The 13983-nt window shown below is 39.6% G+C and overlaps 1 long non-coding RNA gene across 1 annotated transcript; it reads left to right on the top strand.

The window, feature by feature from the left end:
- Positions 1-6515: 6515 nt before the first annotated feature.
- LOC143157389 (uncharacterized) lies at positions 6516-13282 on the top strand. Its single transcript, XR_012994776.1, has 2 exons — positions 6516-6706; positions 12951-13282. It is a non-coding gene; the product is annotated as an uncharacterized LOC143157389 (long non-coding RNA).
- The last annotated feature ends 701 nt before the right edge of the window (positions 13283-13983 follow it).

The raw sequence follows: 13983 nt of genomic DNA, 5'->3' as shown, positions 1-13983 counted from the left end.
AAACATGTCTACTAACTGCACTGAAACCTCTGTTTCATTTTGTGTAGGCTACCGAACAGCTGTCACATGGGAATAACTTTGGTTATTGCATGCCTTAACCAATGTCCTAGATGCAAGAGGTTCTGAATGCCTTTATCCTTGCTTGACTTTCCTGGTTTTGGACTGGGTCCTTCTCAGCTGTATGTTTTCAGTCTCTTAGTAGGCTTTTAAATAACCCCCAAGAGTGTGCTGGATGTTATCCTCCTACAGAGCTCAAGTAGATTAGACAGGAGCATTGAGTTCACTGGATTGCTATGGATCCATTCAGTTCTTCTATGCATCTCCTATCCGTTAGTGTCTCATCTCTAAGAGACTTTGTGATATTAGTTTTGACAGGCTGCATTATGCTGTACAAGGTTATGTCTTAAAATCATAAAACTATGAAAAAAGGATTCCCAGGATAGCATTACAAGCAATTGTAATGGCAGATGAGCTGAGATCTCTCAGAATTTTTTTCTGTCAGCATGGGCATGTGTGTCGCTTTCAAGGTGACAGTAGGCTATGAGTAAGCATACCTGTGCAGCAAAATATACCATAGACTTGGAAATGTTTGGTTTGGAAAAAGAACGCTCTTCACATACGTTAGTATGCATTTAGCAAAAAAAAGCTGTGTTGAGCACTCACCAGACTTTCTGAAGTCAAATGGGAATTTCAAAACACTTGATCCTGCAGAGCAGGCTGTCCATGTACAGAAGGAGCATTGTAACGTTCATTCTGAAGTTAGAGAAACAGCCTCATTGAAGAGATGCTCATACAGATGGTTCGACATCAAGACTTTTGAAATTTGGATTTATTTGGCAGAATACCCCAGAAGTCCTCTTTAAGTTCTCTGTGACTCATCCAGGCTGTCTCAACTTCTCAGCCTGAAGAGAGGAAGCGATGAGCAGGTTCACTTATGACAGAGCTTCCTGTTTTGCCTTGAACAGAAGGTGTTTAGAAAGACCTTTTTCATGATGTTCTGCTGATCCAAGTTGAGTTCAGTGACTGGGCAAAAACAGGAGAGAAAATGCTGGTTGTGGGATGACGGTCTTGCCAAACATTTTCAGCCTCCAAAGAAGGCTTTTTTTGGCAGAATGTTAAGTGATGCTTTTTGGGTTGCTTTTCATTTGGGGAGGCTGATGGGAAAGATGCTCCTCCCCAGGCATTGAACTATAAATATTTGACTTTTATACAACCAAAATGCCTCGGAGTAGACACGGAATAAGTGACGAAAAATGAGCTTTTACCAAACCTGTGGAATTCATTTGAACTTTGCCAGGTGTTTGGCTGTAGGACTGTGAGGTCCCATTATTTAACAGCTCATATACTTTGACAATAATATGTGAAGTGTTTCATTATCTTATACGCTGTAGATGGCACACATCAGTTTGCAGACAAAGAGTAATGGTTTATGATATTTGTGGATTCTATGTGCTGTTGTAGCCATGAAATGATGTGTGGTGTATGATAAGACAGATATATAAGAATGAAAGAGCTCATATAAGCAAATATAAGATACTTTCAAGTCTATGATAAGTAAACCCATAAATTGTTAAGTAACATCAGTATTTTGATTTTTGTCTCCTCTTATAAATGCCAGGAGTAAAAAACAAATAAGAGGCTTGCTTTCAGCTCACCCAAGATGTTCAAGGATGAAGAGCTAATTTATTCTGAGGCTGCAAAATAACCAGGGCTTTTTAGGGTATTCATCCTAAAGGCCAAATTTTTCACAAATTAAAGCTTAGTTTGGGTGGACAAGCTTACCGGACCGACTGTGTACTCACACCAAGTCCCAAGATCCCGTGAAGTGTTTCAATCAGTGTTGAAATAATTACTGCAAGATTCTGGTTGGATGAAAAGGTCTTTGTGTGTATTTTTGTGGATTTTTTTTTTCTCTTTGTTGTTTTCTCTGTTTTCTGAGTTTTAATCTTTCCAGAAAAAAATTAAAATGCTTGTAACTTTAGCCTATTTCTAAGTAAATCTCTGACTGAACAGGTCTTTAATGTGTTGCTTTGCAGCATAGCAATGTATGTAAGTGTGCACTTCTTGATGTATAAATGTTTTGCTGAGGTAGGGTCCAAGGATGAAAAGTGATGGACTATTTACACCAGCAGCTCCCCAGGCATGGGAATCTAGTGTGTTGCAAGAGCGGCGATGCTTGCTGTGGCAGTGCTTGCAGCAGCCTGTGTGGTCTGCCCTCCTGGCCTTAGCAGCCCATCTGGAGAGCTGGCAGGAGCAAGCTGCCCGGGAGACCTCGGTCCTCGGGTGAGCTCTCTAACAGCCCACCAAGGAGTCATGGGGCTGCTACCCAGCTGCAGTGAGCAGGGCAGCTGGTGGGGATCTGCTGTGCCTCACCAATTGTAATCCAGAAAAAAACCAAGCCCCAGGTTTCAAGAAGAGCGGGGAGGAGAAAGTTAGACGATGGAAATCAGAACCGGGAGCTTCTCACTTCCCTGTCTTCTGCAAGGACTTCGGCAGACTCTGGCGCGTTTTTGGTGGTTCTGCTGGTGGTTAGGACCTCTGTCAGATGCATTTTCTTTAGAGAGCTAGTGAACCTTTGTGTGTGAACAAGAAAGCATGTCATTTGTCTGATGCTGAATTTCGATATTTGTAGTAGTTTTCCCCTTGAGGTGGTTTAGGAGTATAGAAGATGATTTTAATGAAATTTTAATGGTTATTTCTAGTGCATTTTCTGCGCTGTAAACATTGACTGAATGAAAATGTCAAAGACAGTCCCACCCCCCGTGGGACTGGAGTCTAGTATTGGCCATCTGACCAAGAAATGGTTAGACCAGTCAGTTGGGAAGACAAGGTGATGGGAGGACATGGTAAGAGTAACATTGTGTATATTTGTCTAAATTAGTAGATTGTGATACCTGCTTAGGTGCAGGTGATCACCAGTTCCAAATAGCTGTTTCCTTTTCAAGGTATTCTTATTTCTTTGGGGGGAGAAATTGAGAATAGCGTATTTGAAATTATCCGAATTCAGTGGTTTCTCATTGTCAGAGAAACAGGCACTTCTAATAGGTGCATGTTTTCCTTTGTGTTTAAAAGAAGCAAAACCCAAGAAACTTCCAAAGAGTCCAAATCTTTTGAAGAAAATGATGAAAATAAAGCTTTCCACTGAATCTGTCTTATTATGCTGGTACTTCTGTGGTTAGTCTCACTTCTAGTGACTGCACAGAGATCGTTCATTTGTATTCCTGATGTGACTGTTGTGAAGCCATTTCTCTGGCACTGATGGTGTAGCGGGCAGACCAGAGGATTCCTTTATCAACTTTCTTTGTGCCTTTGCTGCTTAACCTCCCTTTTGAAGAAACTACCTTATTTGGAGCAAGTAGCCTACACAGGTCCAAATCCGGCAATGTTTTTCAGCCGATAGCAATTCAATATGCAATTTTTATTCTCCCAGCTTCCACACTATTTTCTATTTTATGTTGGTTGTCTGGACTGTCCATGCACTGGATGGACAGAAACTTTCCACAGACATCAACAATGATCAACAGTTTGACAATGGAAATCTGTGTTTGAAACAGGCGTAGATTTAGAGAGAATTTAGGAGTGTCCTAACAGTCTGTCATCTATTTTTGCTTGTGGGGCAGAAAATAATTCAGTATTGTCTAGCTTTTAGTGATAATATATCATGATTAGGATGTTTATGTAGGATAAGGATAGCAGAAAAATTCTGAGAAGGCTTGCTGGTACATTTCTGAGTCGTCTAACCCCAAATCTGGATCAATTACTGATGCCCTCTGAACAAGGTGGAAAAACCAAACATATCTGTTTGGGCCATATGAAATGTCCTCTAAATAGCCTTTGAAAATATGAGCGTGAGGTAAATTTTGGTTATTAATGAGCTGGTGTTTGATTTTGAACTACTGCTTAAATGAGAGAAATGTCAGATTATTAGTTTCTGTCAGTAATCACCTAAAAGAAATTTCATTAAAATACTTGTGAATAATTAATAAAATCAAATCACTGATGTTTTATCAAATCTTCGTCTAAGACCTTAAGATAAATCTTGTGAAAATATGCAATTTGCATGAATTGAAATAGAAAAGCCAGAATCCCAGCTACCTAAAACATAAACCTGTACAATGCAGAGAAGGAAGTTACAGTTTAGGATACCAAGAATTTGAGATATAATTTCAATATTCTTTCATCTTTGTTCTAAGACATCAGTGCATGTAGAAGTAATAAGGCACATCTCTCTAGTTCAGTGCACATCATCTTAGGCCTAGGAGTGCCGAGTGTGAAAGTAAATTTTTCTTATGTTGCATTTTAATCAGGATAAAATGACAGTTTTAGAGTCACACAGTGCACATAACAAGATAAGCAGTGCTGCTTCAGCACAACTTGCATGTACTGTTAGAAAGAGGTATATACTTAGAAAGCAAAAGACAGCCCCGAAGTTATGGTGATATTGTAAGGCATTGGTATATAATGGCTATCTTTTATAACATTCTTACAACCTTGGCACATATGGTTTATGCTCAAGAATTTAATTTCCTCAGTTATATATTTTTACAGTCCTTAAAATCTGCCATATATCCAAGAATGAATATAGGCAATTAAAGAATTTCATAAAACTTAGTATCTCGAGGGGGAAAATTATTAGAAATCTGAACATTTGTATCAACATTTTATTTACAATGCTGTCTGTTCTCTCAATATATGCTCACAGCTCTATTGTTGTTGTTGGGAATTGCATATGCTGAAATCAAGCAGAATTAAGCTTTCATGAGCAGATCATTAACAGATAAATGTAGTATCTCTGTGCTCTGTAAATTAGATGTTGGTCTTAAAGAGGGTTTTCAGACACCCTGGTTATGTTTTCTGGCTTAGCTAAATTTCATGTTCTTACATGTTATTTTTTTATCCAGTCTATAGTTTTTGAAAACAACAATATGCTTTATGGTGACTGATGATTTTTGTTTAAACTGAGTCTACACATTGCCATGAAATATTCTTATATTTCAATGTAACTTGGAAATACGATCCATTTCTTTAGGTGAAACTAATAATGCTCTGGACTCGTACCATTGTAACGGTGTTAATTCTTCTCAGTTTCTGTTCTGCTGGTCTGGCCTGCGCAAAGAGTTTAAAAAGGCCAGGACCCCGAGACCACCGGCATTGCAGGGAAATAACATCTGAAAAGCTCCCAATCTTACAGTCTGCCCCCCTGCTGATGAAGAGCAATAGCAGACGTGATTTGGGTTTATTTGTGGATGACTATTTTTTAGAAAAATAACAAATCAAAGAAATAAATCGATGCAGATCTTATATGACATTTTATCTGCTTTGATTTGTTGGTTGCTGTAGCATGACTGATAGAAAAGGAAGTACACTTTCTATTTTGCTTCTGGGAACATGCTTAAGCATATTTCACTTATTGTGGTACACTTCTGTCATTTCTCTGCCTTTTGCTTATACTTCCAAACACATTCTACCACTTTTTTTTTCTTTTTTTTTTTTTTTTTCCAAATCCACATATTTTATAGTCATCAGTTCCTACTTAGTTTAAGTTCATATTCTTTTTTTGCACCTTGGGTCAACCTTGCAGTTCCTATTTAGTCCTTACTTTGGAGAAAAGCCTTAGTGACTTCAAACAGGTGGTCTCCTGGAATCAGCTCTTGGTTATGCCGTATTGAGCACATGATGTCTGTTAGAGAAGTGCAGCTGAAATCACTGTGCTTGTTTGTCTGGTTACAATCTGAACTTGTAAGCCAAAATCTTTGTCATCAGTCAGGCCCTCCAGAACTGCTCTTTGAATTTGCTTTATTCCTGAAGTCTCTTCTCATCAAGCTACTTGCATGGTGGTCAGAGCAGTAAGGGGAGACTGCAAAGTCAGTACCCTCCTTTCAGAGCCCGAAGGAGGAGGCATAGGAGTGTATTTGTGACTTTCCTGACAGACAGGTTCAAAAAAGTCTACTATTGATTGGCTTGTGTGTTGCCTCAGCAGCTGAAAGGTGCCTTCTTTATTCAGATGATGGGCTGTGGAGTGGAGATGTCCTGTTCACATGTACACATAATGCATATGCTGTAGGACTGGGGGAAATGAGATCCTGTGTTTGTTTTTATATCCAGAATCTGCTCTGTTAAGTTGCCAGGTTCCTTACTAGTTTCCTTGAATGCAGAAGCACGTCTGTTTTGCAGGTGTTTTGCTAAAATTATGTTTCGTTGTAAAGAACAGGTCTTACCCCTTTTTTTTTTTTTTAGATGCTACATTCACTTGTGGAGTCATATAAGGAATTACTAATAGCCAGTTAACAGTGAAAGAAAGATGTGTATATCTTTGATTTGGATTTAAGTCTTTGAATAATCTTTTGCTGAGCCATGCAAAACGCTTCTATTGTGTGATTGTTTGAATCATCGCTAATGAAGTTGACACACCCATGATGTTGTTTTTGGCTTTGATACCTGGAGGACTTACTGAAGCGGCTGGAGGGTTTGGTTGTGTTCCACATCTCACAGCATCATGGGACACTGGGACAGTAGTCGCCTCAGGGAAGCAAGAGAAAATCAACACTGGCATCATCACCATTCATCTTCACTCCCACTTTTGATTCTTCTCTGGTTCCTTTTAGCTTCTCACTTCTTTTCCTCAATGCAACAGCAGGAGAGCATCGTAACTCGGTCTGTGCAGAAAAAAAAAAAGACTCAAGATGGCTTGATCTCAATTTTTCAAGTATGTATGTGAGCAAAAGTAGGTGATACTTCAGGGTTCTTTACTTTGGCAAAGGGGGTTTACAAAATCTAAATACTAGACATTTAAAGCTAATCAGATTTAACCTGGGAATAAATTGAAAAATAAGTTAAGCCAGGGTAAGTAATTATTGAAAAATTGCTAAGCTATATAGTGGACTATCCATAAGGAAGTCTTTAAAACAAGATATCTTTCTAAAAGATATGCACTGTAAATCAACCAGAAGTTATAGCCTGTGTGATCAGGAGGCTGGTCCAAATGGAGATGGTGGTTTCTGTTGAATTTCTAGGTTGTACCACCGAAAAGCAATAAGGAAGAAGGGACTTGTTGCTCCTTTTTAAGTTGCCGACACCTCTTGGCTTTTCGGTCAAATAGGCCTTATTAAAAATGGGTTGTATCTTGACAAGAATGATAAATGTTTAAACTCTACGGGTTTTTCCTGTATTTCATTCTTAACTGAAAAGGTAGGCTCTCTTCAGGAAAAACAGCCATGTTAATAACTTTTAATTGTTAAAACTTGTTAAAATGTGCTAGTTTGCAGTGTTGAGAGACTTTGCTTAGGTTGGAGGGTAGGAGAGGAAAACTCTCTCCCTCCCTTTTCTTTAAACTGTCCAGATCCTGCCCTCAAATTTGGGGGCATGCCTTGCTGTGCAGAAACCAAAGACTTCATCCTTTCTCCTCTTGCACTGTCAGTTCAGGAAGCAGGAATAATGGACCTCCTGGATGATGGCAGTGATGTTAGTATGGGATTTTGCTTGTGAAATTAAGTCTTCCCTTCCAGATGGGGAGGACCTAGCATCATCCTAGCTGGTGCCACTGCAATGGCTGCAGGACAAGACCTGGCTTCTCCCACTTCTGTGGGATGTAGGCAGAGCTGGCACAGCAGTCATCATTGGCCACAAAGAAGTGCCCTAAATTTATTCAGCCCTCTGGAAGCACCCCGTTTGTGTTGGGCACACTTAGAAGCTCAGAAATGATATTAATATAAGTATGCCAATAGGTAGAAGGCATGAAAGCTGCTATAATATTAGAATAGAAAACATACTGGAATAACAGGATAGCTTTGCTGGTGGAGAAGTGGCATGATACATTAAAATTCAGGTTCAAACAAGCTAAATAAATTAACTGTATCACAGTATGCCTGTGGATTTCAATTGGAAGGAATATTATAATGTAGTTACAATATTGATCACTTGGTTGGGCAACTAACAATGAACGTGATACGCTAAGAGAGAGTAAAAAATCACAATAATAATGAAAAACTTTGTTTCTGTATAGAGAGCATAAACATCATAAGAGCATATAAGACAGAGCCTCTTTTTTTTTTTTTTTTTTTGACACCATGAATGACATTTTAGAGTAAATGGCCAAAGAGCAAACGAGGAGAAACAGCTTGTTTTTTAGGCATGAGTTACTGTGCCGGACATGGCCCAAAAGGCAACTACCAAAAAGTCAGTGCAGTAGCGACCACCATGTACTGAAGCTCAACATTCTTGTGGGAGTGAAAGAGCCACAGAGGTGTTAGATAAAACTGTGGAATCCTCTCTGAAAGGAAATTGAAACAACCAAAATGTTAAATTTCTTGAAGTGCCATGAAGTATAAGGGCTGGTTTTAGGGTCTTTTTGATAGGTAGTGTGCATTTTCTCTCTGAAAATTAGTTTCTAAACAGACTAAAAAAGAATAAAAGAAATAAAAAGACATAACTGAATATGTGGAAGTCATTCCAAATAAGGAATATACAAAAGAGAATAAAGTTTCACAAGATGCATGTCAAACCATAGTAAGGTACGCCAAGAAAATTTTGATGAAGATTGCAAAAGACATAAAAGTAAATAAATTAACTGTTCTATTTCAAACACATTAGAAGTTGAAACTCTACTGGTATATCTGTAGAATCAGTATATGAAAGAAATGTGATAGCATTATACTGATACTCAGTATGGAGGAGCTTACAGCAGCTACAGCATTTTTTTGCGGGAGGTGAGGCAAGGAAATATATTCAAATTGAGGCAGAATAGTTTTAGGCTGAGTATAACATAATTTTTATGAAATTCTGAGGACAGATGCTGTTTACCCAGGAGTTTAAAAGACACAAATATGGAATTGCCAAATTGTTAACTTGGAGTATGTCCTCTAGCTGTTACTAGTAGAGGGATGGAAAGGGGCTCTTTGTGTTGCCAGTCTAGAGTGCCTGACTTTGTGGCAGGCAGTCTGTTAGAAGCTAAGTAATGAAGATTAGGTGAGGAGGCACAGGGGTATGTATCGTGAAAGATTGCCAGTCTGGTTTTGTAGCCCTGCTTCACTATTCTACCGGTTTTTCTTAAGGAGTCAACGTGGGGCAGTTAGATTCTATGTGCTGCATCTCCAAGAAACATGATCCACCGCCATAACCATTCCTCTTATAAAATTGTGGTGGTGTTCAGTAAGTGGGAAAGTTCCCCTCTGAGGAGGATGTGAGAAGTAAAAATTTAAGTTTGCAGAGTAAAGGGATTTTTCCACTAGGGTCTTACTAGGTTAGTCTGCGTACATGGGCCTATCGGTGTATTTATGAGAGCATGAAGGACAAGGTTGGCTTATTCAAGCAGGAAAGTCCTTTGCAGTGCAGTAGAAAAAAGTCATAACACTTAATGACTGAAAGATAAAGTGGCAGATGAAATTCTGTGTTAATAAATGCAAAATAATCCATTTAGGGAGGAAAACCAGGTGCGACTGTATGTTATTCAATGCTAGACTCTACATTAGCTGTAACTGTTCAGGGAAGAGACCTTGAAATAGTTGCAGGCAGGCCTATGCAAACTTTAGCTCACAGCTAGTCAAAAAGATAAATAAATTTTAGGAATGAATAGGAAGGGGACAGACAACTAAGCAGAAACCATCCCTGACTTTGCTTAAATACAGGCTAAGTAAATAGATAAATTTGGCCTGCTAAATACAGGCCAAGTAAATAGATGTTCATTTACTTAAGTATTGACTGATTTCATAGGAAGCCAATCCAATTTAAAAAAGCAGGCTCAAAGGGTGGTAAAAGCATCAAAATGTCTAAATGAAACTTTTCCCCTCAAAAATCAAGTTTTTTGAAGTCACTTTGCAAGTTCCTTCTCCAAGCACTTGCAGCTGTGGGATTCACAGACTCTGTAAGTTGGCTATGCTTAAAAAGTGTCATGATTGATGTGTCATACCATAACTACCAAGAAACAGCAGGCTGTTAGGAAAACAGTCTAGTGAGCAGCCCACAATACTTACGGAGCCATTTCAGTACCTCTTAGCATGTGGAGTTGTCCGTGATCATTGAATGGGCAAAGGTCCTTAGGTTTTTTGACATGTCGTGGTATGGGGTGATGTTTAATAGTGTTTTATTTTAGAGGTTACAAGCTAATTCTGAAAATCAATTTGTAGCAAATGACACTTCATGTGTGAATCATTAGTTTAAAGACAGAGTATTTCAATGTTAATTTTTATTAGGGATGAAAGGGAAAGAGGATGCAAGGTGAAAGGCAGAGGTAATGTTTTCTTGTGAGGGGAACAGAGGTATATAGTCATGCAAACGTCATGAATATTAGCCAGAATTTTAACAACAGTTACCTTAGCTTTCTTTTCTCATTCCCATGCTTTCTGGGATTTGAAGAGAGAGGGTCATGTCTCCCCCTCCTTCCTGTGCAATAAATAGTTAACAACATGGGCATTTTCAATGTCCTGGGGCAGTCCTTTGAGTTAACATAGGAGAGACACCCTGTCGGTTATTGTTTCAGCCTCTCTTTCTGCAGACTCACAAAAGTATTCGGGTTCATGGCTGGCAATTTCACACTCAGAAGGATTTCTGTTAGCCAACAGGGCTAGGTTATTATTATTATTATTATTATTATTATTATTATTATTATTATTATTTCCTTAATGTCAGCATAGATTCTATAGGCTCTGGCAGAAGTGATGAGGACAATTGGCCTTCCCTGTGCTTGGAATCTGACTGTTGCACAAATTTAATAGTTTCCATCAGTTAAACTAAATAAATATGTATAATATATCCATTTATGCATATAGATTTAATGAAATCTGTATCATTTGTTTGTTACCTCTGGACTACCACAAGTTTTGGAAACACATACTGATGTCCGTTGCCTTAGCAGAAGTTGCAGTAACTCTATTTACTTAGCATTATTTTTTTGGATGGGCATATTGACTGCTGTAAGTGACATCAAACTCAGGCTGAAAGTTTCCAAACTGAGACAAGCTCTGCCAAAACAGAAAGAATTCTGTTATTGTTGAACTCTCGATGCCTAACGTGCAACTCTCAAACAGCAGTGCTGTGTTTTGGGAAATTCTGATCAACTGGGACCCAGAAGCAGGCAACAAAAAGACATTGCTGGCTCCAAATGGCACATTCCCTTCTCTGAAAGGGCAAAATGAAAGGAGGTAAGGGATGTTTACAGAGAATGCTTGTTATTCCTCCTTTCTTACACACTTCTAAATATGCAGTTTCCTATTTGAAAGAATTTCTCAACTAGGTAAGACTTATATTTCTTGCAACTGGTCAAACTAGAGGAAAATAAAGACAGGAATAAGATCAGGATGGCTACTAAGAATGAGAGTTATTCTAGAGCATACCATCCAACTTCGATTATAGTTTGCAATTTACTGTAAATACCCTTATGATACTTTCATATTTTTTGGGGAATTCTTCGAACTTTTGCTCAACTAACTTCCATGGGAATTTATATGAGTAATGACCTCGGGACTCTTGATGTGGAAATAATTATCCTCCTACTGGATGCTACCTTGTCAGCCTGTCTAGTACTACCAGAGATTTCTGTGTGTGCTCAGCTAGGCCAAACCTTGAGAAATGAAGCTGCATCAGGCTGCTTTGCTTTTCCCCCATCCTAAGACCTGTATACTTCTAGAAAGTGCAAACTTCATTCCTAGACCTGGGAATGACTGACCAATGCTCATGTCTGTTTATTTAAGGAATTACCAAGATGTTGTAAAGGATAACTCATAATTGGGAGTCTGGGGATGTACAACGCGACACAATGAGGTTGCCCACTCTGAGCTATGAACAATATAGTCTTTGCTGCTGGTGCTGTGCTAATTGGTAGGGCCAGGGTTCTCCTAGTGGGAGTGCGAGCAAGGCAGGCAAATAGAAGGGGACAGGTGCTGAGCGCTACAATTCTGGTAACAGCGATGGTTGCAGGGCATCTGTGCTCCCAGTCTTTCTTTCAGGGGCGTAAAAACCCACACATAGCTAGTCAAGAAACAGACATGTATCAATACAATAAAGCCAGAGTGTAATTAAACAATAAAACATGACAAACAGTGCATTTCTAGGGAATTACAACATGCCTTGGGTGGAGTTACAAGGCATGAGGCCAAAGGTTGGATGGATTTAATCACCCAAGACACACAGAAAACCCCTAATGCCGACAGTGCTAGGGAAAGGAAGAGTGGGATGGTGTGGGCAGTCTTCCTGCATGCAGTGTAGAAACTGTTTTGATTTTATCCTATTTGGGTACAGAACTGTCTGTATCTCCTGCATGCCTTTTGCTGTGTATGGCCTCAACTGGTTAAGCTACTAAGACTGCAGAATGATGCTGGCACGTCCAACCAGCTAGTCACTTGTTCAGCACCGAAGTAGATCTAATGTGTGGAGCAGAAAGTTTTACTCTGGATTAAGGCAGTTTTTTCCAGCCCCTGTGCCTGGGCTGGGATTTCCATGAGCAGAGCTCAAGAGCAATGAGAGCAGCTGTTAACTCTGGTAGGGGGAACAAGGAACCGGGAGAATGAGAGGATCCCCGGGATGTTGTAAGCTGGACTGCTGAGGGGTCTGTGCTGAGGCTAAGGCTCGGGAGCCTTGAGGTGACATATCTGGGGTAACAGACATCCTGTGACCAGGGACTTGGCCAAAAAGGCCCAGGGGATGAGCTGGAAGCCAGAGTTACTTTGTCCAGTGAGGTGGGATGAATGATGGGTGAGACCATTTGAATGCTTTTCAGTGTGGATGATTAAAATATAATTGTGATACCACTGGGTGTCCTGATGGCTGCTATTGTACTTCTGTACAGGGGGCTGTGAGATTTCAGGGAGCTGTGGGTGGGATGGCCAGCTTCTTCCTCTTCATGCTGATCTTCTCCAAGTGACCTTTCTAAGGATCTGAAGCTCTAACCAAGAGGTAGGCATGAGGTGATGCTTGCAAGTGCAGCCTTTCTCTTAGCCTGTGTTCTTCCTCTCTGTTAGCTTCTGGCATTTGGCTGAAGAGATAGAAGACTTCTGCAGAGACAGAAGACTTCTGCTGAGAACTGCAGCTGGCAGCAGGATGCCGTCTCTCAATGAGGGGCAGAACCTAAACCCGGAGCGCTCGCTGCAGTGGCAGCTCCCAGGAGGGTGCGAGAGTAACAGGCTCTTGGAGAAGAGGCCTTGTGAGGTGGGAGCCTTTGTGTCATGCTGGTAATAAAGCGTTCAAAGGCGGAACATGCTGATTCACAGAAATTGAGACTGTTTGTGGGAAAGGGTTGGCTTTCACAAATATTGAAAACTATTGTGGAAATAAAGTTTTGGAACTGACAGAATGTTTTGGTAGTTTCTAACTGAATGGCTTTTTCATTCAAAATTACTTTTTGTTTAGAAAATTAAACTTAATAGCACCTTTAAGAAGTTGCATTGATACGATATGGTTTGAAATCATCAAAGCAAAATGTTGACCTTGAACTCCAGTTTCTTTTTCTTTGCTCTAGGTCTTTAGTTTTGGAAATTTTAATAATTTAAACCTTTCCTCCCACTTTGAAGTGTGGAAAAAATTATTGATATCTAGAAAACTGTTTACAGGGAAACTGTTTCTCTCTCAGCTTAACATAATGGACTGTGCCACTTTAACATGGAGTAGCCCCATTTAAAAACAAGAAGTTTCTAATAAATTCACTTAAAAAATAAATAAAATGATTCTATTGCTACATAAGCCACCTTTTACTGCCGCAATTAGTCGCCCACAAGTACAGCCAGGTTTTCTGATTTTAGGCTTAAAATGATTACTGGTGATTGTAATGCACTCAAACGAAACCAAATACAGATGGTTAAGTTTGAACGTTTTTCTCACACAGTATTTAACGTTCAAGAAAGTCATAAAACAAAGAAGTCCCAATTCAGTACTGTGCAGCATGTCCTGCTGATGTGTTTATTTCTGTTGCCTGGATTTTAATCACTGGGATGTGCTCACTTCAAATGTGATGCTAAACATTGCCTGTTATTATAATGCATTTCCCAGGAAAGTGCA

The sequence above is a fragment of the Aptenodytes patagonicus genome, chromosome 2 (genome assembly GCF_965638725.1).
Source record: "Aptenodytes patagonicus chromosome 2, bAptPat1.pri.cur, whole genome shotgun sequence".
Taxonomy (NCBI): domain Eukaryota; kingdom Metazoa; phylum Chordata; class Aves; order Sphenisciformes; family Spheniscidae; genus Aptenodytes; species Aptenodytes patagonicus.
The sequence above is the reverse complement of the archived record's forward strand: the minus strand, read 5'-3'. Positions and strand labels throughout refer to the sequence as shown.